Below are 24,579 nucleotides of genomic sequence, written 5' to 3'. Positions count from 1 at the left end.
AGTAGCATCTGTTACACATGTGCCGGCCACCATCACCAACATCTCCGCAATCTCCACGCTGCCTGATGCAACACAGGTGCCACGGGCACCCATCATGCCTATACATCCCACCACAGAAATTATCTGCACTGCAGAGGAGGCAGCATGTAGCGACACCAGTGCCCCGGCACTGCAGTCTGATACAGGGCCACAAGGGGAGTTGTCCACCCTGGATGACTTGGCATCGTTCCATGAGCTGGAGTTCAGCCCCACATCACTCCACAGTCCGATGAGGTCACCTACCCCCTCAATGGCTGAGCTCAATTCCCGCATGCAGCGGATGGAGGAGCAGCAGGCTACCCTCACCCGGCTGGTGGAAAGGCAGCTGGAGCAATCCAGGCTGCAGAGGGAGTGCTACAACACATCTGTACGTCGCCTCTCAAGGTCCATTGGATGCTTCGCCAGCACAATAGTGACCCTGGCACGCCATGTGTGGGAGGGCAATGACAACACTTCGAGGATTGTTGAGTCCATGTTGATTGGCCAACAGGCACATCTTGCACATTTGCCACAAATCCCAGCTTCAGTGCCATCCACTACTACCACCCCATCCAGCTCCACCTCTGCCAGTCCACGGAGGCGCTCGAGTCGGCTAACAGGGCCCTCGGGCAAGGATGCACAAGCGCCAAAGCACACACGGAAATGATGGCATGTGTGTCAGGCACTGCACGACACACGGGGAATAGGAGGGTGTGAGGGGGTGGGTACATTTGGGTGGTGGAGGAGGTCCATTAGGGGGTTTGTGTATTGGGGCCTGGTTGGGGGTGGGTATGTTTGGGTGGTGGGGGAGGTCCATTAGGGGGTTTGTGTATTGGAGCCTGGTTGGGGTGGGTACGTTTGGGTGGTGGGTGGGCACGGGTGTACAGCTTCCCTAACCATTGCACCTCCATCCCTGTTGTGATGTCATGAATATATCATCATTTGAAAAACCACATTCATGAGTGGACATCCATCATTTCATTTGCAGTACATCAATTTATTTACTGGCATCACCATATCCATGCAATGCTGTGAATGTGCAGTCTCTCAAAAGTAAATGTGAATCAGTGCATCCCATGCTCGTTGGACATCTAGTGGACCCCCAGGAGGAGGTTGAGCCATCCCATCCCCATCCCCATACCCGTCTCCATCTCCATCCCCATCTTCATCCTCTGTGTCTGGGGGCATCGGAATGTTCCTGCGCAGGCACAGATTGTGCAGCATGGCACAAACAAGCATAATTTTACCCGTCTTCACTGGGCTGTACAGCAGAGATCCGTCAGATCTGCTCAAACAGCGGAACCGGGCCTTCAGTAGTCCAAATGTCCTCTCAATCATGCCACGTGTGCGGACGTGTGCCCTGATGTACGCCTCTTCTTGCCTGTTCCTTGGCCTCCGTACAGCCGTCATCAGCCATGGCGTGAGTGCATATCCAGCATCACCTACATGGGATGTAGATGTGGTGGGACATGTCAGTGTTTGTTGTATCATGTCTTTATCAGATGCAGTGCAATCTTGTGTCATTGTTCATTCATGCAAATGTGGCATGCAGTGGTTGAACCGGTGGGTGATTTCCATTCTTTGGTCATTGTAGTGGACGTTGGCAACTGGACATTGACCAACGCATTGGTGTGCATCTGTACTTTGCCCTGCGTGTGACTTTGGCTGCTAAGTATGGCATTTTGCAGTGATGTGCACACATGGCAGAGTCAATCAGTCGACTGTGATGATGTAGTCGATGCAGGATGTCTCATGTGCAGGCATCATGTGTATTGGGAGGGCAGTGCTCCATATTGTGGGTAGGGGTATGCAGTGGTTCCAGGTGTATATGCCAGCAGCAGTGTAAGCTGTGTGTGTCATGTGGCAGGGTGTGTATGGGCACACTCTGGCAACCTGTCATGTGTTGTTTTGTGATGTTTGGGTTGTGCTGTCCATTCAGTTAATGGGCGGGGGGTGATGCATGTGCAGTCGCAGCAGCCCAGTCACATTTCTCATTGCCCTGGACACACACACACACACACACACACACACCACTTCCACAGGGTCGGTGCATTGGCAGCTGTACTCACCCAATAGCCATGTGCTTTGTCCAGCATAGCGTTCCATGTACCGTGGCAATGTGGCATTCCGCAGTACCATTGAGTCATGTGTTGAGCCCAGGAAACGTGCGCAGCAATGTGTTATCAGTTGTGTGGCATCACATACCATCTGTACATTCAGTGAGTGGTACTGTTTCCTATTGTGGAATACCATCTCGATTGTACGTGGTACTATCAGCTCGATGTGGGTGCAGTCGACTGCACCTATGCAATTTGGCATGCTGCAATGGCCTGGAAGGCCAACTTGGTGGCAATGACCTGGGGAAGGGTACGGGGTAGGGCAATCTGTTCAGACAAATGGCGCAACAGGGCATCCAGTACCTGTACCAGGATTTTAGAGAAACAGGGTTGGGATAGGCCGTGCAGCTCACCAACTGTGTGTTGATAGGTACCGGTGCCAAGAAAATGCAGTACAGACACAACCTTCAGGAGAGGGGGGGTGGCAGTGGGGGTGTCTATGTGGCTGCTGATGTCGTCCTCCATCATGGTGGTGATGTACAGGATTGTTGGACGGTCCAGCTGGTATAATGTGTGGATCTGTCCTGGGGTAAGGTTCCAGGGTGAGGCCCTGATGCGTGGTATTGCAGGCTGCCTGCGGGGTGGTGCCGGCTGGACAATGGGGTTTGCCATGGGTACAGGGTTAGCTGGTTGCCGCCTGTACCTCCTACACCTCCGCCTCCTCTGCACCATTACTGCCATCATGTGCAGTGCTACCTGTTGGTTGAGTAGGCCCAGTCCCAATGCTACTAGAGCTGCTGCCTGCATGGTTCTGTTTTGAGTTGGCCTGGGTGTGGCCCTTTTGTAGGCTCCCTTTGGCCTGCTGGGTCCAGCTGGGCTGATTTGGTGCACCTGTGCCCTGATTCAGGTCACCAGGCACTGTTTAACGTCATGTTCGCGGTGGCGGCGGTACCGCCACCGTGGTCACGGTTTTAGCACCATTTTTGTGGTGGTGTTTACATGTCTGTAATACTTGTGATGCTCGCAGTGTTTAGTATGGCCGGTAACAGAGGGGTTTCCGTGCAGGGCAAAGCTTACGGGTGCTTAAACTCTGCGGTGGCCCGTTTTATGGTGGTGCTATTTCCGGGTCCGCAGGTCATAATTTGGCGGTCGCGGAAACGGTGCTGGTATGGTTATACCAGCAGCGTTAAGTCCGGACCGGTGTACTTGTAATGAGGCCCAAAGAGTGCCAGGGCCAGGGGACACCCCTGTTTGACTCCTCTGTTTACGGGTATCTCCTCCAAGAGCATACCTTGCCTGTTTAGTTTTACCCAAATCTTTGTGTCGGCATGGAGGGCGATGATTGGGTCCAGAATTTCTTTTTGGCAATCCCAATTCTCCAGTTTAGTCCAGAGTTTCTCTCGGTCGATTTTATCGAAAGCTTTTGATAAATCCACGAAGGCTATGTATATTTTCGGCGCGCCTTCTTTAACTCTGAGCTTTAAGATGTTTAGTACCAAGATGTTAATGGTGGTGCTGCCTTTTTTCTGGAAACCTGTTTGGAAATGGTTGTTGCAGGGTGTATTTTTTGACCACCTACTAAAACGTTGCAGCAGGCTTGTAGCAAAGATTTTCCTAATGATGTCCACGAGAGCTATAGGTCTGTAGCTCTCCGGGTGTTCTCTTCTTCCTTTCTTTAAGATCGGTACAATAATGGCACTCACTCATGTTTCTGGGATCCTTCTGGATTCAGCGCAGTGATTGAAGATTTTACTGATCACAACTGCCCAGTCTTCTGAAAACTGTTTCAGGTCTATATTGGTCAGACCGTCTGGGCCCAGTGCTCTCGACTTTTTGAGTTTGGCGATCAGCTTTTCTATATCGTTGGTACTTGTCCTAACTTCCCATGTGGTACGCGATTCCCGGTTGGTACTGCTTTGGGAAAGTTTGGGAAAATAGAAGAGAGCCATGAAGTGTGATATCCAGTGTGCTTCTGAGACATAGTTTGAGATCTCGTTTTCGGGCTCGTTGGCCATAGTTTTAATCAGAGCCCAAAAATCACCAGATCTTTTGGTGTTCAGTCTTTTCAGCATTTCTTCTGAGTCACGTTGATATAAGTCTGCCCTTTGATGTTTTATCCAACGGGTGTATATTTTGGCTTCTTCTTGCTAAAATCTCCACGCTTTCGCTGTGTTCTGTCTTGAGGCCTGTCTCTTTAGTTTCCGCAAGACTTTCCTTTTTTCAAGTATCAGTTTATCATATACATGTTTTGGATTTTTTTTTTTTTTTGACCCGATACTGCGACTCTGTGTGCCAACAGAAGAGGGAGATAGTTTGGTCTGGATGGCTCATCCATTTGTGTCTCCAAAGTTCCCCTTGCGTTGTAGTTTGCGTTTATCCTCCTCACATCTGTTGAAGTGAGGCGAAGCCTTGATTGCTGTTTGTTTGTAGCGATCGTGTATTTGTATGACTGTTTGGGCAGTCGCAGATCTTGCCATACGCAATGCAAGAGGTTATGGTCGCTGTGAACAGTTCTCTGTACATTAAAGGTTTTTATGGTAGGAAGAAGGCCCTGCCTCACATAGATGTAGTCTAGAGTGGCTTTTAAAGTTTCTCTTTCCCAAGTCGGGATTATTTCTTGGTGTGAAAAAAGAGATGCTATATTGTGTAAATTTCTTGGGTTAGTAACTCTTCTCCAAGCCTTTCCTCCCCCCACTGCTGGACCTGGTCGGGAAGGGACTGCAGAATCATCTGTGTCTTTGGAGCAGTTTGCGTTCAAATCCCCACATATAACGATTTCAATATTCTCATATGTCTCATATCTCATCTATTGTTTTCCCCATGTCTGAGCAGAACGTTTTTGTTGTCGTGCGCTGTGGGTTCCAATATGTGTTTATGACCGCCAATTTCATTTGGCGGGCTGTGCCATGGATGGCTGATTTACGATTCCAGTTCAGCAAAATGACCAAAATTTCATAGGATTTTTGCAAAGTTTTTGTTATGCTGAGGCCCGAGCCTATTTTGACTGCAGTCAAGAGCCCTGCCGACGGGCGACCAAAATGGCCTTTTGTAGCCAGTGATATTTCTACTGTAAAACCGTCCAATGCGGTTTTATCAGCCAACCAAGTTTCCTGTAAACAGAGGATGTCGAAATTTCCCAGATCAACATCCCCTGCTCTTGTTAGGTGCATGTGTCTTCGTGTGTCCCAGGATCCCAAAGAATAGAAGTCGTTGAGGTTTTCTAAGGATCCACGGTGTCTGGAAATTGAGGACGATAGTCGTTGCTATTTTTTGTTTTTTGTAGTTAAAGTTGATTTCAACCAATTCCACCAATTCCACTGACCTTTTAGGGGCACTTTCTTCGTGGAGGTGAATACACGGTGGTTGTTTTGGAAATCGTCCGCACTGTGGTGGCTGCCTCTCGTTTGATGCTTGCTACTTGATCCATTTGTTTTTACGTTGTCCCAGTGCGTTACTTCCTCTGCTTCGGATCTATACTGTCTAGGGTGGGTACACTCTTGCGCCCTGCTGTATTTGGTCGTATAGTTTCTGGTTTGCCCTTGCCATTTTCCGCTTCTTGAGCTCCTATAGAGGTCATTAGTTCTTGAGGTGTAATGGTGTTTTAGGACTGCGCCTTCTTTCTTTGTAGCCGATTTTTCTTCAGTGTGCCTCATATCACTCAATTCTGACAAATTAAAGCCTAGGCGTTTGATTTCTTTGTAAGCTGCTGTAGGTATATCTTGGTTGCTATTTGCTTTCACGTGGAGGTACGTTTTTGCTAAATTTCCTCTGTGGTAGGGTTCAACAAGTTTCAGATCTTCAGTCCTCATTTGCTTTGGAGCATCCGTTTTCTTTATTATCTTTAGAACGCTTTTTCTGTTGAGTACCATGTAACCTTCTGTATGTTTAGATTGCTCCAGTTTGAAAATGCATACTTTGCCGTAGCCTTTATTGTCCTTCAAGAAATCGGGCTCTGTTTTTTTGTAGACCTTTCATTTTTCCGGGGATAATTGCTGGTTTCTTTTTTTGTGTAGTTTGTTTCAGGGAATTCTCTAATGTCCCTGCTGTCATTTCGGTAACTCTTAGAGGTGCTTTCAGAGTTCCATGTAACATGGGGATTTTTGTTTGTTTTTGTTTCATCGATGTTAGATCTTGTGGATGGGGCCCTGGTTTTAACCGGTCCTTTCTGCGGAGGGCTCCTTTCCTCCGTCAAGTTGAGCGCTGGATTTTCCTCGGCTTTAGGGTCTTTTTCCCAATGTTGCGATAGGTTCATAAGATCAGAGTTTGCTAGAAATTCTTCCGCTGATCTGGGTGATCTTGTTAGGTCAACGACTTTATTGTAGGGCCGTATGTCGTCCTGATCTTCTGGCTCCTGAGAGCTAGTTTTCTATCCAACTCCTTTGCATCTTGTTCTGTGTTATTCTGATTTTTAGATTTGTACGTCTCTATCGCTGGAATTGACAATTTCAAAAACGTTTGTTGCGGGTTTTTATCTGCTTCAGTCATAGGTAATGTTGTTTCCGTTTCCTCTATTTCTTTTATGTTCATAGAGAAAGGGCTGGCTTTGGGTGGCATCCTCGCTAGTCCTTTATTCATGCTTTTTGACCATTATTTATCTGATTTCTGATTTCCGCTTTAAGAGGATCTACAACTTTTTCCAGCATTGCCACTTCCGTTTCCAGGACTTTCTGTTGGTTGCTGGTTTTGGTTTCTGTGGCCGTTATGAAACCTTCTATAAATTTCATTTTCATGTCCATGTTAGCGAGGATGGCGGTGTTGTCTTGCACACTGTCTTTTATCGACTCATACAATTTGCCGAATGGAGCCAAGGCTATAGTGATAGCCGACATTATCGTTAACATGTCTGTTTTTTTTTGGTGGGGATTCTTTTCCTGTTGAGATTTCGCTGAGCTGCCGATTGTTCGGAGATGTGCAGGTATTTGTCTGTCTTTTTTTGAGCCTCGGTGAGTCAAAGGACTGAAAGACCGCTGACCGGTTTAAATCCTGTCTGGGCTCTGAGGCCTGGACTGGAATTGGGCCTCTGTTGTTGTGTCCTTCTTGAGTTCTTGGGTCTGCGTCGCCCATTTTTCCAACTGGCTGTGCGTTTCGTCCTATGTTTACGTGGGCTTTTGTCCATGCATAACATTGGTCCTTTGCCTGCTGCTCTGGATGGACATCCATTTGAATTAATGGTGATGTTGGTCCAAATAGATTTTTGTTGATACCTAAGCCCCTGTTACGACTTTGTTTTGTTAATTGCAGTTACTGAAAATGTTTTGTTTGACTGCTGCACTTCGTGTTGGGTAGTGATTTGAGGAAGGCCGCGCTATGGGCTCAACGGTCCTCGGAATTTCTCCCATAGGAATGCTTCTGTTGCTTGTATTATTATCTAGTGTGATAAACTCCTGAATGATATTGGTTGACACGCTTTTGGGCTTTACTGCTGATTCGCCTTCTATTTTGCGCAGTGTGTTGGAGTGAGCTCAAGAGTTGCTTCCAAAATCTCTGCGTCCGATAACTCGGTGTCTGTGTCGAGTTTCCGCATTTGATAGTTTGTAAAGAAATGTTTTAAGGGACATGACAGCAGTGGGTTGGGGAGGAACTTTGAGGTGGTTACGCCTTTTTTGTGTGACTTTTGAGGTAAAGGCGTTGAGTTTTTCTTCCTGTTTATAGCTGCTGAGGTTGTAACTTGTTGATTGATTTTTAGGTTGTCAGGTTTTTGAGTTTCGGCTTGTTTTTTTTTTCTTTAATTGTTTGTTTTTGTACTTATCACCTTGAGGGGTAGGTGTTAGAAGAGTTCTACTCACCTCTGCTTCGTGTCGCAGTCCGAGTTTTCTTCCTCATGACTCCTCTCTGAGTCACTTTCTCTGTCCCCTTCGCTCTCCTTTTCCTCTGAACAGAGTTCACGGCCACTGTTTCTATTGGAGGCAGGGTCGTTTGGTGAGCCTGCTGTTTGTATGGTTTCTGGCTTCTGTATGAACCATAGCCTTAATGCTTGTATGGCAACTTGCTCGCTGGAGATTCTGTCCTTTCATACCCTCCGGTATAAAGGAGGGTTCATCGAAGGCCCTTCCAGACAGCTCTGGGTCTTGCACTGGCGTGTGGGCATGGGGAAGGGCTGCTCCAATGTAGTCTTCGTCTCGTGCCGCCACAGGCACTCGTGCCTTGGCGTCTTTGGGGCTCGCGGCGTAGTTCTCCGGCTGCTCCCCTGGCAGACGCAGTCTCCCGAGGTCCCACGACCGCACGCTCTCCTAGGGTCCAGCAGGGGCCGCCCTTCGGCTGCCTCTGCCGGAAGCTCTCTTGCCTCGACGGTAGACGGGATGCTGGACGCCTCGGGAGGACCAGCGGATGGACTGGATGGGCTGGACTCCCCAAGCTACGAGCCCCCACCCCCAACAGCCAGCTCCGACGCTAACACCGCTGGTAAGTCTTTCGCGGTTCCTGGCCTCAGCTGGCCTGCCTCTAGTTCTTGCATGTTTTTATTACTCCTTAAAGGGCGCTGACCTGGTTCTGCGTCCATGTCAGAAATGGTAACAGGGGTAATTTCACATGTTACGTTCGACACCATCGATTTAGCAGCTTTTATAGAGGGTTTTGTCTATGTGTATGCGGGCTCTCCGGTGCCCGTTCCTTCTGCTCCACCTGCTCCGCGTTTGCCGCGAACTGATGCAGACTGCCTCTCAACTCGGCTCCCAACTCCACTCACCGCACCGTGGAGGCTGCTAAGTAGGTGTACTGGGTGTGCTCTCACGACTGGCAGTGTAGAAAGACTGGACTGCTGCAGACTGCCTCTCAACTCGGCTCCCAACTCCGCTCACCGCTCCGCGGTGTGGAGGCTGCTAAGTAGGTGTACTCGGTGTGCTCCCACGACTGGCAGTGTAGAAAGACTGGACTACTGCAGACTGCCTCTCAACTCGGCTCCCAACTCCGCTCCGTAGCTGAATTATATAAGATTACTTTTTTGTTTTATTTTTTAACTGTGAGATGTGGTTCCTACTGGAACGTTATTTATTTTTTATTTTTTTCATGAAAGGTGACAATGTAAGATGGGTGGGAAATGGGGGAATAGGCACCAAGCAGTTATATGGAGGGGCAGGTGGACAGGGGAAGATGTTGCACGTGTAGGGGGCAGTGCTTTTCAGGCTCTTTGATTACAGTTTCAAAAAGCACTTCAAAATTACTACCCTTGCAGAGTGGTGTGTTGCTGTATATTCAGAGGACTGTTTTCTTCGAAAGATATGGATCAACAGCCTCTTTTATTGCTGGCAAGGAAGATGGTGGAATTTTGTGTCCCACAGAACTAGTCTGTGTAGTTATAGTACTAGTTGACTAAGATGAGGTGGAGGAACACAGGCTTGATAAGACTTGATAAGAAAGGAGCAGCCTTTCCGAGAGCCTTACAGAGGTTGGATTGGGTGTGGTGGTGCATGGATGTGGTCCCGTCGGTGCATGGTCCAGGTAGACCATGACTAAGAACAATGTTGCACTCAGTGCATTTCACTTTTGGAGATTTATCCTTTGGTACATTGTCAACAGCGGTAAATAACTTGCCACACCCATGATTGTCTCTTGGTGGTAGAGGTAGGAACTTCTTCTATCTTATTTTCTTGGTCCTCTTCTTTATCTTTGGAAGTACCGCGTTCTTTTTGTTGTGCTCGTCCTACGGCTGGTAGTGGTGATGGTGGCTCTTGGGGAGGAGGGATGGCAGTAGATGATGCAATTTATAAGATAAATAGCAGTTTTGCTATTATTCTTCCAAGGATGTGCTGTGTGCTAGACTGTTTGTGGATAATGAGTAAGAATAGGTGTAGGAGCTGTGCAAGGATACATTTGAGGTTCAAAGTTGCTAGATCAGTAGAAAATGCAGTTCCGAACTGTTTGCAAAGCAGCGACCCGATCGCCAATCGCGAAGTGCGGATGCGTTCACGGATACGTCAGCATGCTGCGTGCAAGCACGTGGTCACGTGACACTGTCCAGAAGGACCGCCATGCCATCAGACATCCGAGAACATTGACGGACGCAATAACAGTGGAAAATTGCAAACAGTGTACAGAAGTGTGAAAAATTATGTTAGAAGGTCGGAAATGGCAGAGTTCTAAGGTGAAACTTTGTAAATTGAACAAAAATGTTGCTGTATTGGGGTAAGTATGATATTAGTAAGTTGCAGGAAATTAGCATGCACTGGATAAAGGCCATGAAATTCACTCAAAAAACTTTGTTAAAGGGATGTTATGGTTACAAGTAAAACCGAAAAACCTCAGAAATTGGCCAGTTATGGTAAGCTAAGCAACCATAACTTGCACCACCACCGTGCACTGCTAAGACTAACACCCAGGACATCTGACTGTGCCCTGACTTCCACAAATAGCGGTGGGGAGAAGGGAGCTCAAGCGCGTTCAGGCTCTGCTGCCGATTAATACCCTGAGGTGTGAGATGCTGAATCCGGTGTCATCAACTGTGTTGCCTGTCACAGGTGGAGAGCCTGAGAAGGCACAAATAAACAATAATCATGCGAATTATTTTTTTTACTGTCGACGTAGTAGGTTAGAAGTTTTTTTTAGTTTGTTTTGCTTAAAAGAGCCATTTAAATCTATCCAGGCCCATCTCCCTGTACACATTACCCCACTCTATTCTGAAACCCGAATCTTCCTCACCAACTCCACAACTACCCCTTTCTCCACACTGGCACCCAACGACTCCCTGCGCTAGATTCAGGACATCATCACTCCTGGCACCCTTCCACTAGTACTCCCTGCCCCTGCATTCACATCCCTAAAACAGACCTTAGCACCTGCTAATTCTAGCTCAAGCTAACACATGCGCACTATCGCTGACTGCCACGCGAGAGTGATCTGGCTCTAGATATGGCAGTAACCATCTGGAATTGCCTCGCTCATCTTCCCCGATTCCCACCCTCATTGCTTCTGTGGCCACTATCTGTATGTAGCCCCTGGGCTAGGTGGGGCTACATGCTTGTCCCCTGAGAGAAAATAAAGACGCAGGCAGCAGGGCCATAGTTTATTAAAACAAAACAACATATCAATCAACATTTTTATTTTTATTTATTGTGTGTGTGTATGTGTGTTTAACTATAACACTTGCCTGAGTGCCGTGGACTGAACCATCCAGCCCAACCGTGGGGGCTGGATGGAATGTGGACAGATAACTAAGAGAAAGGGAAGAACAATGGTGCAAGACCCCACCACCTCCCCACCGCGCCCCATATTAGATTGGCCAGCAGAGAGGATGTTATAAAAGAAATCGTTGAGGGAGGTCGGTTGGAAAAGAAATAAGAGAAGCAGAAGGCCTTCTGACTCAAATCCTTGGGGGCATGGACTCGAGCGGCCCCTCCATGGCTAACGGATTTTCCTTTCCCGGGCCGCTTATGCCAGGTGAGGCCTGGCATCAACCATCGGCACAGGCTGCATGCCCTGTGCATCCTGGGGACTCACAGTGATTAGGGAGCAGTCAACCAATAGCAAAGACCCTGGGACGCATGTGCAGGGTGGCCTGGGGAGAGGATCAGGGCTGCCCAGCGCAAGCTGCCTGTGCAGGGTGGCCCAGGTGGTGCAGCCATTCCCCATGTTGTCCTGCCCCATGGCTAGATGGGGACAGTCCCATAAGATAAGCCCTCCTGGGCCTTGGATGCCAGAAAGCAGCCAGGTAGGCAGAAGAGGGAGGCAGTGTGACCAAATTCCATCCTATTCACCAGCAAAGCAAGGCGTTGAAGCAGCAAAGTCCTGGGCCAATGCAGCCCGTTTGACGAGGAATGGATGGGCCCGCCCCTTTCTCCACTCAGGCACAGGGGATGGAGTGGGTGGACTTTGCTCACCAAGGCGCCAGAGAACTGCTCTGACTACAACAGTGTTCCCATTGCCATGGGGGTCACCGCCTGCGGGAAATCAAAGTACACTCACTGTGGTAGTGAGTGTGGTGTCCACTGGGCACGCGGCTGCTGAAAAGAGGAGGAAAGAGTGCCCACTGCGGTGGTGAAGATGGCACCCCCCAGGGAATGGGAGCCACCAATTAATGCAAATTGGTTGGGGCCCATGCAGCGGTGAATCCGGCAACCGCATGTGGTGGAAGGGGTCTCCAAAAAATGTCTATGTGCAGCAGGGTGTGGAAGTGAGTGTAGTGACCCCATGTGGTGGATGGGGTAACCGTTGGACTATTTTGAAGGTGCGGGCCATGCAGCGGTGACGCAATGTCCCACGTGATAGATGAGACACTGCCTGAGAAGGAACAGGGCCTGGGGTCGATCCAGCCCCTGGCAGCCATCATGTAGCGCCTGGTCCTGCCCACATGACATCAAGACTTAATAGTACTTAGGTACTGTGAAGGGCCGGGTGTGGCTGACTACAGCAGGAACATAACCTATCATATAATATCATATCACCCCTGTTAATAATCCGAGTACTTGTGTAATAATGTATCAGTTATAATGTATTCAGTGATGCATTATGCATGTGTGTATGTTTGAGCATAAAAGGCTGGAGCCTGGGTGTCTTTTCTATAGTTCCATGAGAGGTGGGAGAAAATAAATCAACGGACCTGTCCCCTCCCACCCCTCCCACTCCCTTCGCCCTGCCCGATGCTTGCCTGGGGCACATTTATGCTGAGCCTTGAGTAAGGAGCCCGCACAGCATGCAGGTTAGGCCAGGGGAGTGTTAGGAGACACTGCTGCATCGGCAACCCAAGGGAGATGATGGCGGCTGTGGTGAGGCCGAGGCCATTGGGCTCTAGCTTTTCCCAGCCGTTGCCCATGGGTGCTGGAATGGAGTTACCACCTCTGGTGAAGCTCCTGCACCTCTTTTTAGAGGAAGGATTGAGTGGGCTCCTGGATGGGGGTTCATTACAAATCTACCTCGTTGCTCCAGGCTATATTAGAATAGGGCTGAATCTGAAAACCTAATTCTACCAAGATGGCTCATTTGTAGTACTAGAATAAGGACTAGCTTTAGACCCTAAAAGATTCCCAGTGTCATGTGATGTAGAGGCATCACTGTAATGTCACCAGGCATTTGTCAGACACTATTATTCCCGTCACTGATTGGCAGACTGCCATGCCATTACTTGGCAGAAGAGGACGAGGGAGTCTTCATAATGAGATGAAGGGCAAATCGGTGGCAAGAGAGCCTGGTAGAGCGCTTCTCCGCCAAGCTTCCTTTCTAGGACTTTGCCTTCCTTCACAGTGGCATCCAGGACAGGAGAGTGAAAGCACACTCTCTCCCGGCTAAGAGAGGTGCTAGCTCCTCCTGGCAACACCAGTGAGCACTCCTTCCCGCCCAGCCAGCACTACCTGTTCAGGGCGTCCATTTTCCCGTCACATCCTGCTGCCGGAAGTTCAGAGAAAGAATGTTGGGGTAGGACCTTCTGCCTGCCCGTAGTTGTTATCCAGATACCATCCGGCGCCCTATAGCACTATCTGATTGTGTATTACTACACTCCTTTAGCATCATCCACTGCGACTATGGCAGTCAGACACCCCTCCTCAGGAACTGGAAGTCCAGTGCTCCAGCTACATTCTATAATAATAACAAATCATTTAGCATTTATATAGCTGCTACGATCCCTCAGGCATCTGAGCGACGCTTATTATTACCCACAGTGTGTGGTGCTCATTTATCGACTCCGGAAGGATCAAAGGCTGAGTTTGGCACTGACGAGATTCGAACCTGCCTCAGCAGGCTCTGCACAGATGTCAAAGCGAGCGCTCTACTCGCTGTGCTATCAGACCGGTGATGGTGTATGTGTGATTAAATGAAATCCACCCAATGGGGAGTGTAATGCTGAGAGAGGATAAGGGATTGCAGCAAGGAAGTTCTCCTCTAACTCCCATCGCCATTGCTTGCATGGTGGTGTATATAATTGTGAATAATGTGTTTAGCTCACCTGGTGTGGGAATGTAACTGTGTGTTGGTTGAATTCCCTGAGCATTCGTGTTTTGCTTGCTTGAAAGAGTGTACACGGGTGAATGCTGATATTATGAGAAGTCCAGGCACACACTCGGAATTGGTGGCGGTCCTCCCGGGCCCCAGACCCACCAAATCACCAGTTCCACTTAAGACGTCGGCATGCACTGGTTGGGCCCACTCCCCTACACCATCACAACAACCTGGCAAAACTGCCCTGAAGGAACCATGATTCCATACAAGCATTTTTGGAAAAGGTTAGAAAGACTATCACTCCTACAGAGGGTGGTGTGCAGGGGTGGGGGTCCTTCATATACCCAAGTTACCACTAGGGTGCGCCAATCATCCACTACACTGGTAAGAAAATACGTTGGCTGATATGCTATGCCAGTGTTTAAAAAAATAACAGTTTTGCTTTGTTCCTTGTAGTTTACCTTTTCCCAAAGAATAAAGATATGCCGCACTCCGATTTTGACGAGTTGACTGGTGCGCTATGGGTAATTCTGATGTCACCCCTTCTAGAGATGAGGGGCTTGCAGGGACGTTCCCTTTAGTTGGCCTCTGCAGGTGGCGGCAGCTGTAATCTGAACAAGATGGCTGCCCAGACCTGTCATGCTGCTGCTGCTGACTCTGTCACCGGCCAGCAGGCTCGAGAGTAGCTTATGCAGGTTCAAGAATTCTCAGCAAACACCACCTAAATGTCACCCCAGATGCGTGCGCGAGTGTGCAACCAACGTGTTCAGCGGGGGTGGGGGGCGGGGCTCACTGTGTGATATTTGAAATATGGTTGTCCTTCCTTTTCTACCCGCTGGTGTTGGCTGACAGAGAATGAAAGATGGTTTAGCTGGCATCTTGTATTCGCTAATAGGCAGGATGAAGCGCTTTTGCGTCCCAGAAAAATGTGACATAAGAGCGATAGGAAACAGCTGGTGTTAGCGGGCCTCTGAAAAATACCCTGAGTGGAATACGTCCCCCATCCTATATGTCACCCCCGTTTGTCTTATTATGGGCATAAGAATTAAGTGCATGTCAACAGGTGTGTCTCATCGCGTCTAGAGCTTGAGAAAGGCATTAATCTAGGTCTTCTGGCCAACCTTTCCATCCCATTTTAGAGAGCCAGTGTTGCTGCTAGCAGAATCCTTCCCCAGTGAAATGGCACAGACTGAACTGCCCTACTCCTCAACTCACTTCAATGGTACAGAACTGAAATGCTTTCAAAGTACTGTTTCTAGTCCTATGACCATCTATTTTTCATTACCCACTACCTTTACTAATCAGCTGTTCAACTACAGACCGCCATGATCCCAAAGATGTTGCCCAACACATATGGTATGTGCTCTCACATTCAGGAGAGGCAGATTTGGTGGCAGGGTATACTGTGTGCAGGCCTCACTTCTCTGGAACTCCAAAGCTCCCGAACTTTGTCCGGAAAGCTGACCTACAGAGACTGGAATTCTCCATCTTGAAATGCACAACTGAGCATTCCTCCATTTTCTTGCACAAGCGCCAACATGCCTACATCATCAGTGATGGTTGTGCTGAATAAATTAGCCTAATTACACAGTTGGGGAGATGTTACTGTTCTGATACTGATCTTGAACATCCTCATTGTGCACAAGGCAAACAGAATTATCTCTTTACTCAAACGCTTGGTGTTAAGATTGCGCAACCCACTGGTACATGTTGCATCGTCCCGGGAAGGCTGAACTGTTGAGGAGGATATTCTGGAGTTTACACCTGTCACCAGCAAGTTACAAAAACGGTCTCTGCAGCTATCTCAAAACCCACAGATTTAGCTTATTGACAGAGGAGTCCCTAATGCCCTCACAGCCTGCCATATTCCTGCTCATTGTACTATTTGACCGAGGATTCGAAAGGAAAACCTTCACACATGCTAGCAGGGTGGCAGAGCGTGAGCTCATGTTGGAGGAGGCACTATTTTATTTAAAACTGCGTCACACAAGCCTGCCCGAGATGTGTGGACCCAACACTCCTCAGACACACCGAAGTCCTTGGCAATCATCTCGTCTGTGAAAATGGAGCCTTGGAAGGAAAACTAGGGGTCAAAAGACGGTGCACAGATTGAGTACTTGTAGATGTAAATAGGTCAAGAAACCGCTATGATACATAGTTTCCTAAATTAAGAGCAAATTCCACTGCTGGCCTTCTTATCTCTGTTCGGGTAGAGCATAGCACAACTCCAGTATTATTGACACAGTGCGGTCCAGTGCTAAAATTGCCCGATATGGAACCAGAAACCGCATTGTCCAAATCTGGGTTACACAATGAGGGAAACATCACGTTTTCTGTCAAAACGGGGAGTGATGAAAAAAGTGCGGGAATTCAGCAGTTTATAAAATAAACTGGACATTTACATTGTTCTCCACTCCCCCAAAATGATATGCGCTGCGCAGATGTATGGCCCAGGGGAAACACTATTTGACAGTCTGGGCAGAAATAGCCCCCACCGCCCAGCGCATAGACCGCCGTCTGCCAGCTGCCCAATCAATTACGCCACAGAAGACAAAGTGAATTTGATCAAAATCCCGTCGTCGGAAATATTAGGTTACTGAAATGATTCTCTCAAACTAAATTAGTCAAGAATGCCTTTGTCCACAACATGATTGGAACAGTGCGAAGTGTGCTGCATTGCAATTTGCTTCATCTGTGGCTCCCACACATGCATGCAAATGAGGGGCTCATGGCTGTCGGCTGGGTCTAGACAGGTGGATATACTCTTCCAATTGTGACTTCTTCAAGGTTGTCCAATGCACTATTAATAATACACTGATCATATTTTAAGGAGCAATGTTTGTTGGGTATAGTCACCCTCTGCTGTGTCTAAGCACTTTACAAAGGTTGTTACAGATCTGCCATTATAGAAATAAATAAAGTGCTTATTTGAAAGGAAAGGATAAGCACCCTGGTTTTCATCTTTAAGCAGGGGGCTGGTGGCAGTGATGCTGTGTAACTGGATACTTGCCATACAGCATGCTAAGTAATTGAATTGGTATGACAAAGGAGACCAGGCGTTCACTCAGTCGCCAAACAGTTTAATATCCATATTTACACACCGCAGTGACAGAGAGGATTCACTTTAAAAAAAGGCTCAGTGATTCTCAAGCTCAATGCATGTTTCTCATTTCTGAGTGCGCTTCTTCAGGATGAAAGATGCGTTGTTTCTCAGAAGCATTCAAATGTGATCCCCATGTTCTCACTGAAAGGTCATTTTACTCATTTGACTAACTGGTGGCATTGAAACCTGCTTACACACCTAAAACAAAGCAGGCGATGTATTCCACTGAGGCCTTCCACTATTAAGCACACTACACAAAATGGCACCATCCTCGCCAGGCTCAGCAGAAACCTTTACATTTGGGAATCATTAATAAACGAAATGATGGGTTTTACTTCTATTGGCTGAATGGTACTGGTCGTTGAGGGTTATCTTTCTTAGTTTTTGAACATGCGCTGAAATCCCTATCATAATCAGATGCCTGAGATCCACCAAGCTGCCCTGAAGCGATGGCTAGCTTTGGTGGTTCAATTCTGGATTTAGAATGGAGAGAAATACCTCTTGTTCCTCAGACTAAATCCCATGGACGTGAAGGTCGAGCTCCCGGTCTGGGGACTCCAGTAAATGAATGGACAGATGAACCTGTCCTTCGAAGGACTCCAGTGAGAGGGTAAAGGGATGGGCCTCATGTTGAGCCTCTCCCAGTGAATGGAAGGGATGACCTTTCAGTCAGAGCACTTCGACCAATGAATGCAATGTGGTTCATCTTGTTCCGGAGACTCCACACATAAACTGGTGAGATCAACCTCATTCCTTGAGATCCAGCCAATTAATACAATGATGCACCTCTTGTACCAGAGTCTTGATCTAGTACAGTGAATAGATAAAACATATTTGATTGAAAGACAAACGTCTAATTGCTGCAGCACCATGCTATAGGGTTGTCCAACTCCAGGCATCAATGGCCGGTTCCATGTCGAGGTTTCAGGATACCCCTCATTGATATTCATTACTTGAATTTGCATACAATCATTTGTAGAGGAGCAGCTGAATGACTCTGCAGGAAGTTGTGCCCCCCTGCTACCTGTATGTTGGAAGCCTGAACCTGCAACATGTTTGACACCAGTAATTGTAACCATACCACGACAAATGTTCAAGAAAAGGTATCCGTTAAGAAAGCCATACCAGATGTATGTCCAAAGAGATGATAATCTCTTGGAAAAGGTCCCCGAAAGAATATGAAAACAAGAAAGGGAGAAGCTGGTGATGTCACAAAGATAAGCATGGCGCACTGAGAATAATGGTTGAAGAAGAGGATGTATGGACTCTATGGAATCTAACTCGGAAATAAGAAACTGAGTAAGGAAAACCATGGGTGCCAGGTTTATTAATTCAAGACAATTAAAGGCTATGACATGCGGTATCCTGTCACGTGAGTCGAGGATGAAAATAGGAGGTGGGCATGCGGACTAAAACTGTGATAAGCATGTACCCATACTCCCTTGTATTCCCAGAGAAGAGAAACTACTACAAGGCCAATTTCAAAGACAAGTCTGCATGGCAGAAGGCATGGGCGATGAGAGATGCAGGATTAATTGGGTGGGGAAGGGAAGTCAAGTTCAACCCCTGGCTCCTGGGTCTGAGCTTGCGTGCTGCTAGTGTGCCGGATGTTCCAGACATAGTATGAGAGTGTCAACCAATTATAGAGGACCATATAACAGAGAGCCTTATAGTTTAAGAACCATTCATATTCTGTGTACTTAATAAGTATTGAGGATGACTTGCAATAGAGGCAGGCTTAAGTTGTCCACCTGATAATAGATATCCTATCACCACTCGTTCCCATAGAGAAAGTATACTTAGATTTTCCCATTGAGCCAACCACAACCCTTTGTCGATTTTTCTTATTTGTCACGTAGTATGACATCAGCTATGACTCATTTTTGATATCTAAATGTTTTTTTATGAAATGCTTTGAGAGGACACGAGTGAACGTCCATTGATGTCTGTTGTAACTCCCTGTTTTAGACAATTGATAATAAAACAGTCAAGCACAATTTTGGCAACTTCCTGAGTCGGTTTTATTACTTGGTGTAAGAGTTACTCTGCCTCCCATCCATTGCATGACGTGTTATTGATTAAGGACCATACGCCCAGATTCTAAATGTATCCACATTTTTCCTCATGAATATTAATGAGTGACATCCTAAAACCCGTCAGGGTACAGACCCTCGAGGCCTGGAGTTGGACAACCTTACTGGTCACCTCCTTATGGGTTGGAGTCTCACATCAGAGGAATACTCTGATGTGAGACTCCAACCAGTAAGGAGATAGCACTCATATCACAGACATTCCATCAAATAATGAGCTGTGGACCTTAAATTACTGAGACTCCATGTAATCACTTCCTTTAGTCTGTCAGTTGATGCACTACTGACTTGTTTATTTACAGATACTACTGTGATTTTGTGAGCTTTTAGGCCAAGCTAAATGATTTCTTGATGTAAAAATAGTTCCAGTTGGTGGAAGGGAATTCGTATGGGAAGGAGGTAGTGGCATCTAAGGAAAGAACTACAATAGTAAGCAGACCCACCGTAAACAGAGCCGAGACCCCCGATAAGACGGAGCTCACATCTCTCAATGTTACACACGACAACAGCATCTGCAAAATGTATTCCTCGAAAACGTCGACCTCAATAAAGGCGATCAAAAAATAAAAACATTTCTCATTTAGAAATTGTATTGGTACAACAAGTACATAGCATAGAGAGGATAAAAGCAACACGTCACAATAATAATCAGATTTGTAACACTATATGTAAGAGGAGGGAAAGAAAAACGGTTAATTTGAAGAATAAAAGAATGTAGGAAGGGAGTTGGAGGTGAATAGCAAGGGGAGGAATATTATTAAATGGAATTATCTGACCAATCGTGCTCAAAAATCAAAACGTAAGCAGCTAGAGGTGAAAGGTCCATAACGCGTTGTTTGGAAGGAATGTGGCATGCAGAACATGCAAGGAGAGAAGACCTCAGCCCCATCACCCAGCCTTACAAATGTGCACAGTGCCAGCTGCTTTTACTCCCTTCAATGAGGAATAAATAGGGAGTATGAATACTCCCAATATAAGTAATAGGAAACACCTGCCTCGCGCTTCCACCTGCAGCGTGCCACAGGTATGCTGGCATCAGTGCTGCCAGCAGAGCAGTGGCGCAAGGAGGAACTTCAATGTAAAAATGCATCTTTTCATTTGCATGAATTATTAGGAGCAATATATTACGAATACATTACAAAAACATCTGTTTTAGAGCTATTATATCACTTTTACTCACCTATAAATACCACACTGCGATTGGTCAACTTTTGGACTCGCTAAAAAATAACCGTACTGCAAACCTCTAAAAAAAGGTAAAATATTCTCTTTTCTAAGTCGTATTGCTCACCATTCAACAGTAAGTGCCATTCTTTGCAGTGGCACTACCAGCATGGCTTCAGGATTCATTAGTGAAACAGCATCTCATCCACCAGCCACGTGACCCCAATAAGGGCCTCATCATTTGTGTCTTCCAATGTGGTAGGCAGGGTGTGGCCATTTTTGCAGAATCTCCCCTGTGTACAGGCATGTTCATGACAGCGTATTCTTGTTCAGCATACAAAAACAATGGAAACCTTTCTGTGGAACTGGAAACGTCATGCATGGTGTAAACCTTATGGGCAGGATCTCAAATCATCCCATGCCGGGTGTGAACCAATCAGCCAGTGTTGGCTTTCAGGTGAACATCTTACTGCTTTCTGTTAATTGTAGTGCCGCATTTACAAACTGTAAGAGAATGCAAAATGGCATATGCTGACACCACCAGAGATTACAGGACATCACGCCAGAGCCCTGCTTCACTATACCTTTAAAAAAAGCAAGTTTGAAAGAAGAAGTTTGGTTAGAAAAGTGTGCAGTGGATTGTCTGCATTACTTGCTCTAGAATTTGCACAACCATCAATTATTTTGCATGCAGATTATTGCTGTGTAGCAGAAGAAAACCCTTTAATAATGGAGGTCTATACAAACAACTGGATATTACAGAGAGATCGAGAGAAAGACAGACAGAGAGAGGAGAGGGGGAGAGAGAGCATGAAAGGGGAGAGAGAGAGAAAGAAAGGGACAGAGAGGAAGAGGAGAGTGGAAGAGAGAGGGGGGAGAGGGAATGAGAGGTAGAGAAAGAGACAGACCGGGTCTGGAAGGTCTATTACAAGAGTTAATCCCAAGGTGCCAGGCTGTTTATGTGGGTCTCCAGAGGTCTGTGTGGAGCCTGCATGCGGTGGCATAGACAGGCTGTGGCATGAGGGGCAGGTCCCACCCTCATTGCCACTAGGCTCATTCGGCTCTGGTAACAGCTCCTCTTTGTTCTGAGCATTCCTGGCAGTCGACAGGAGTGCAGGTTTACTTGCTTGATGTGCCATAAACATGTTAAACATTGTTGAAGTACTTGAAGGGTTTTGGGTGTTGTCGCGGTTTATTACGCGGTCACACTCAACTCAGGAAGTTCCTTTGCCCCCAATGAATGTGGCTCACAATATAGCACTATTAATTTGTATGGTTCACTTTGGTAAGGCCTCCAACCCGTCTCACACCCAACCCAAACAAATACCCGGTACCACAATGGACTAATAACTAGGCCGGTGTGTAGTAAGAATATAGATTTATTAATTTATTTAAACCAAATTTGAGGAATAGACTAACATCAGCCACCAATGCTGTGGCAACACAAAAACAAAAATGACTTCTGTAATAGCACCAACACAGAGATAATACTGAGATATGCAGTCACAATTTCCGGCAGCTTTCTTTTCAAATCACCCACCAATACAGAAAAAGAACAATTCAGAACACACAGTGATTGCTGATTTGGTTATAATACTTTTCTCCCAGCAACCCCCACCCTCCAAATATCAATTAGACTTGACCCTTCTTAATTGAAGGCCAGTGGCAGAGAATGGGAACACAATGGGAACATCGTTTAGGGAATCTGATAAAATGCACTCTTTGGAAAAAGGTGGTCAAGGGGCAATTTTTTTTTTTTTTACTTATTACTACAGATGCAATATGAGGTAAAGAAAAGCAAATGGAAAATGTGTTTTGCCACACCTAAAAAGAACAGGCAGGGTTTTGAGGTTGTGGTCAGAGCACAATGGGAACAAAAGGGCAATTTCGTTTTCCCACCACCGATCCAAAGGAAATACAAGGCTTCACACGTCTGATTTAAAATGAAGGGGATCAAAGGGAAATTTAATTTTGCACCCTGCAATTGGTATCAATTCTTTTGGCAAATCTTTATGTCTATACCGGCTCAAAACACCAGGGAAGAGCTTGTTAGTTTGAATGCCAACAAAACACATCCAGTGATTTCTGTATGGGGAATTAATTGATTTACTTTAATTAAATATGTTATCTACACAGACAAACAGGATATTTTGCTATTGGGAAAGAACTAAAACAATGCTTGAAAATCCAGGGCCTACACAAGCTATGGTTTAAGGGATAGTTCTACTTGAAGGAGAGGACTTGTAGTGAGCATCAAGGAACAGCAGGGCACCTCTCGGACAGCAAGGGTGTCAGTCCAGGATAGTCCCCTCTGGTTCCTCCAAGGGGTCCCAGTCAGCTTCTATGTCTCCTGGTCTCTGTCTCCAATGCAAGATTTGGGGCCACTCGGCTTGGATGTTTCTAGCAAGAGTTCAGCAGCAGGTTACCTCCCGGAATAAGTGGAAAAAGCCCAGTTTTGATAGACTGATTTACCTATAGGGCAAATGACATCTCAACTTGTCATGATTCCTGCGTATGGGATTGGTTGGTTTTCTCTACCCACTTCCCACCTGTGTGCTAATAGGACAAGCAGATGAGGGATGTGAATTAGGAAAGCTGTGGGAGGATAAAGCTTTGTCATCCCAAACTGACAAGTGAGCTTGGCATGTCCAAAGCTCTGAAAATCTATCAAGATGGCAAGTACCCTAATTTGTCAAATCTTTACATGTATGAATATATTTTTAAGAACTACATTTTAAGGCAAATCCGCTGATGCTAATCTGTAGTCGGCAAGCCCTTCCTATGCAGAGACACATTTTTTCTTCATTTACTCAGGAGCTGTATCAGTGAAAAATATGCAACTTCATAGTTCCCGTGTTAATTTTATCCTTGATATTATATGATATTGTAGTTATATCGCACTCATACACAAGTGTATGTCACCCTCATACAAACTTTCAAATCTCTCGGAATCAAGGAAGGCACACATCAAATTTTCATTAATAACTTTAGTTATGTTTATTGCACAAAAGTGGTTTTAGCGTGGTTCAAAGGGGTTACTGTCGCCTTTAATAAAAGTCTGGAAGGACTGTTGTGGCATATACACTGCCCTTGAGCATGTGATCAGCCAGAGGCTGGCTCATGTTTATCTTCAACTCTCCCCTCATGGCCTGTAATGGCCCTGGCAGCAACGCTAATGGACATTTAATGGGAATTGTGACCTCAAGGTCACTCTGCTGAAAGAACAGGCATAGCCTTATCTGTTTCCACCATGGTTTAAATAAATCTAGGCAGTGTATTTCTTTTTATATTTTTAAGCAATGGCCCTGATTGATGGTTGACAACCAGACCTCTCTCTCCAGGACCAGCAGAGGAAAGGTCTTGGAGGTTAACATTCATCTTTAGGAGAAATGACCGGCTACATGTAAAATTCTTCAAGAAATGGCTTTTAAAGCCACACACAATGCATTTCACATGACAATTTATAAACACACCTGGGCCCTATATCCATGTGTAATATACTTCTTTAATCTCACAGTTGTAAAATACATGAATATCACTTCTGGATTGTCCCTATGTATAGGGCAGTTATATGAAAAAACTATGTTTGAAAGTCTAGTAAGCACTTCTCCTAGCATACTGTCATTTGGATGAGGAAAAAGGAAGTTCTTTTATTTCTTATAATTGCAATGAGCTCGGCTTCACTAGTGATGACTGGCGCACAATCTGGTATAACATTGAAGATAATGTGCACACTTTTATCTGTCTCCTTAAGTAAAAGTGCAGCTCTCCATGGATTTAGAAAAAAACATCGTCAGCCACATGTCTTTCTTTTTCTTGCTGAAATGCATTGCTCATATCTTCACACTTTTGAGATTCAAGCCCACTTTCTTTCCTTTGAGATTTAGGCCTGTTTTTGGTTCAATAGGCCTCATGTCTGACATCACCATTTCTTTGCTGGCCTGATACTTCAATGGGACTTCACAAAGCACTCTGGCCTTTTTATTTCTGGCATTCAGGGGCTATGTTTAACGCCACAGTGTTATGCATACAAAAGCTGCATACCTATGTCAAAAAAGGAATAACATCAGTTGACATTGTCACAGAGGCTCTTCTTGGGTGTTTATAAGTTTCAAAGTAGTACAGTCCATTGGGCAGGATCTCATGTTACCCCTGCAAGGTTTGGAATAATCAAACAGTCTTGGAGTTTAGGCTCACATCACATAGCATTCTGGTACTTGTAGCCCCGCATATATAAGCTATACAGGAATGTGAATTGCCATGTTCCAGGAATTCCAGGACT

General features: G+C 46.3%; 1 protein-coding gene across 3 annotated transcripts in view; it reads right to left on the bottom strand.

Moving 5' to 3' along the window:
* Positions 1-24,579, bottom strand: part of LOC138488688 (uncharacterized) — a 1,693,320-nt gene that overhangs the window by 1,029,470 nt on the left and 639,271 nt on the right. The window lies entirely within an intron of this gene.

The sequence above is a fragment of the Ambystoma mexicanum genome, chromosome 9 (genome assembly GCF_040938575.1).
Source record: "Ambystoma mexicanum isolate Mex_15411 chromosome 9, UKY_AmexF1_1, whole genome shotgun sequence".
In the NCBI taxonomy this organism is placed as follows: domain Eukaryota; kingdom Metazoa; phylum Chordata; class Amphibia; order Caudata; family Ambystomatidae; genus Ambystoma; species Ambystoma mexicanum.
Note: the sequence above shows the minus strand (reverse complement) of the source record. Positions and strands in the feature narration are given on the sequence as shown.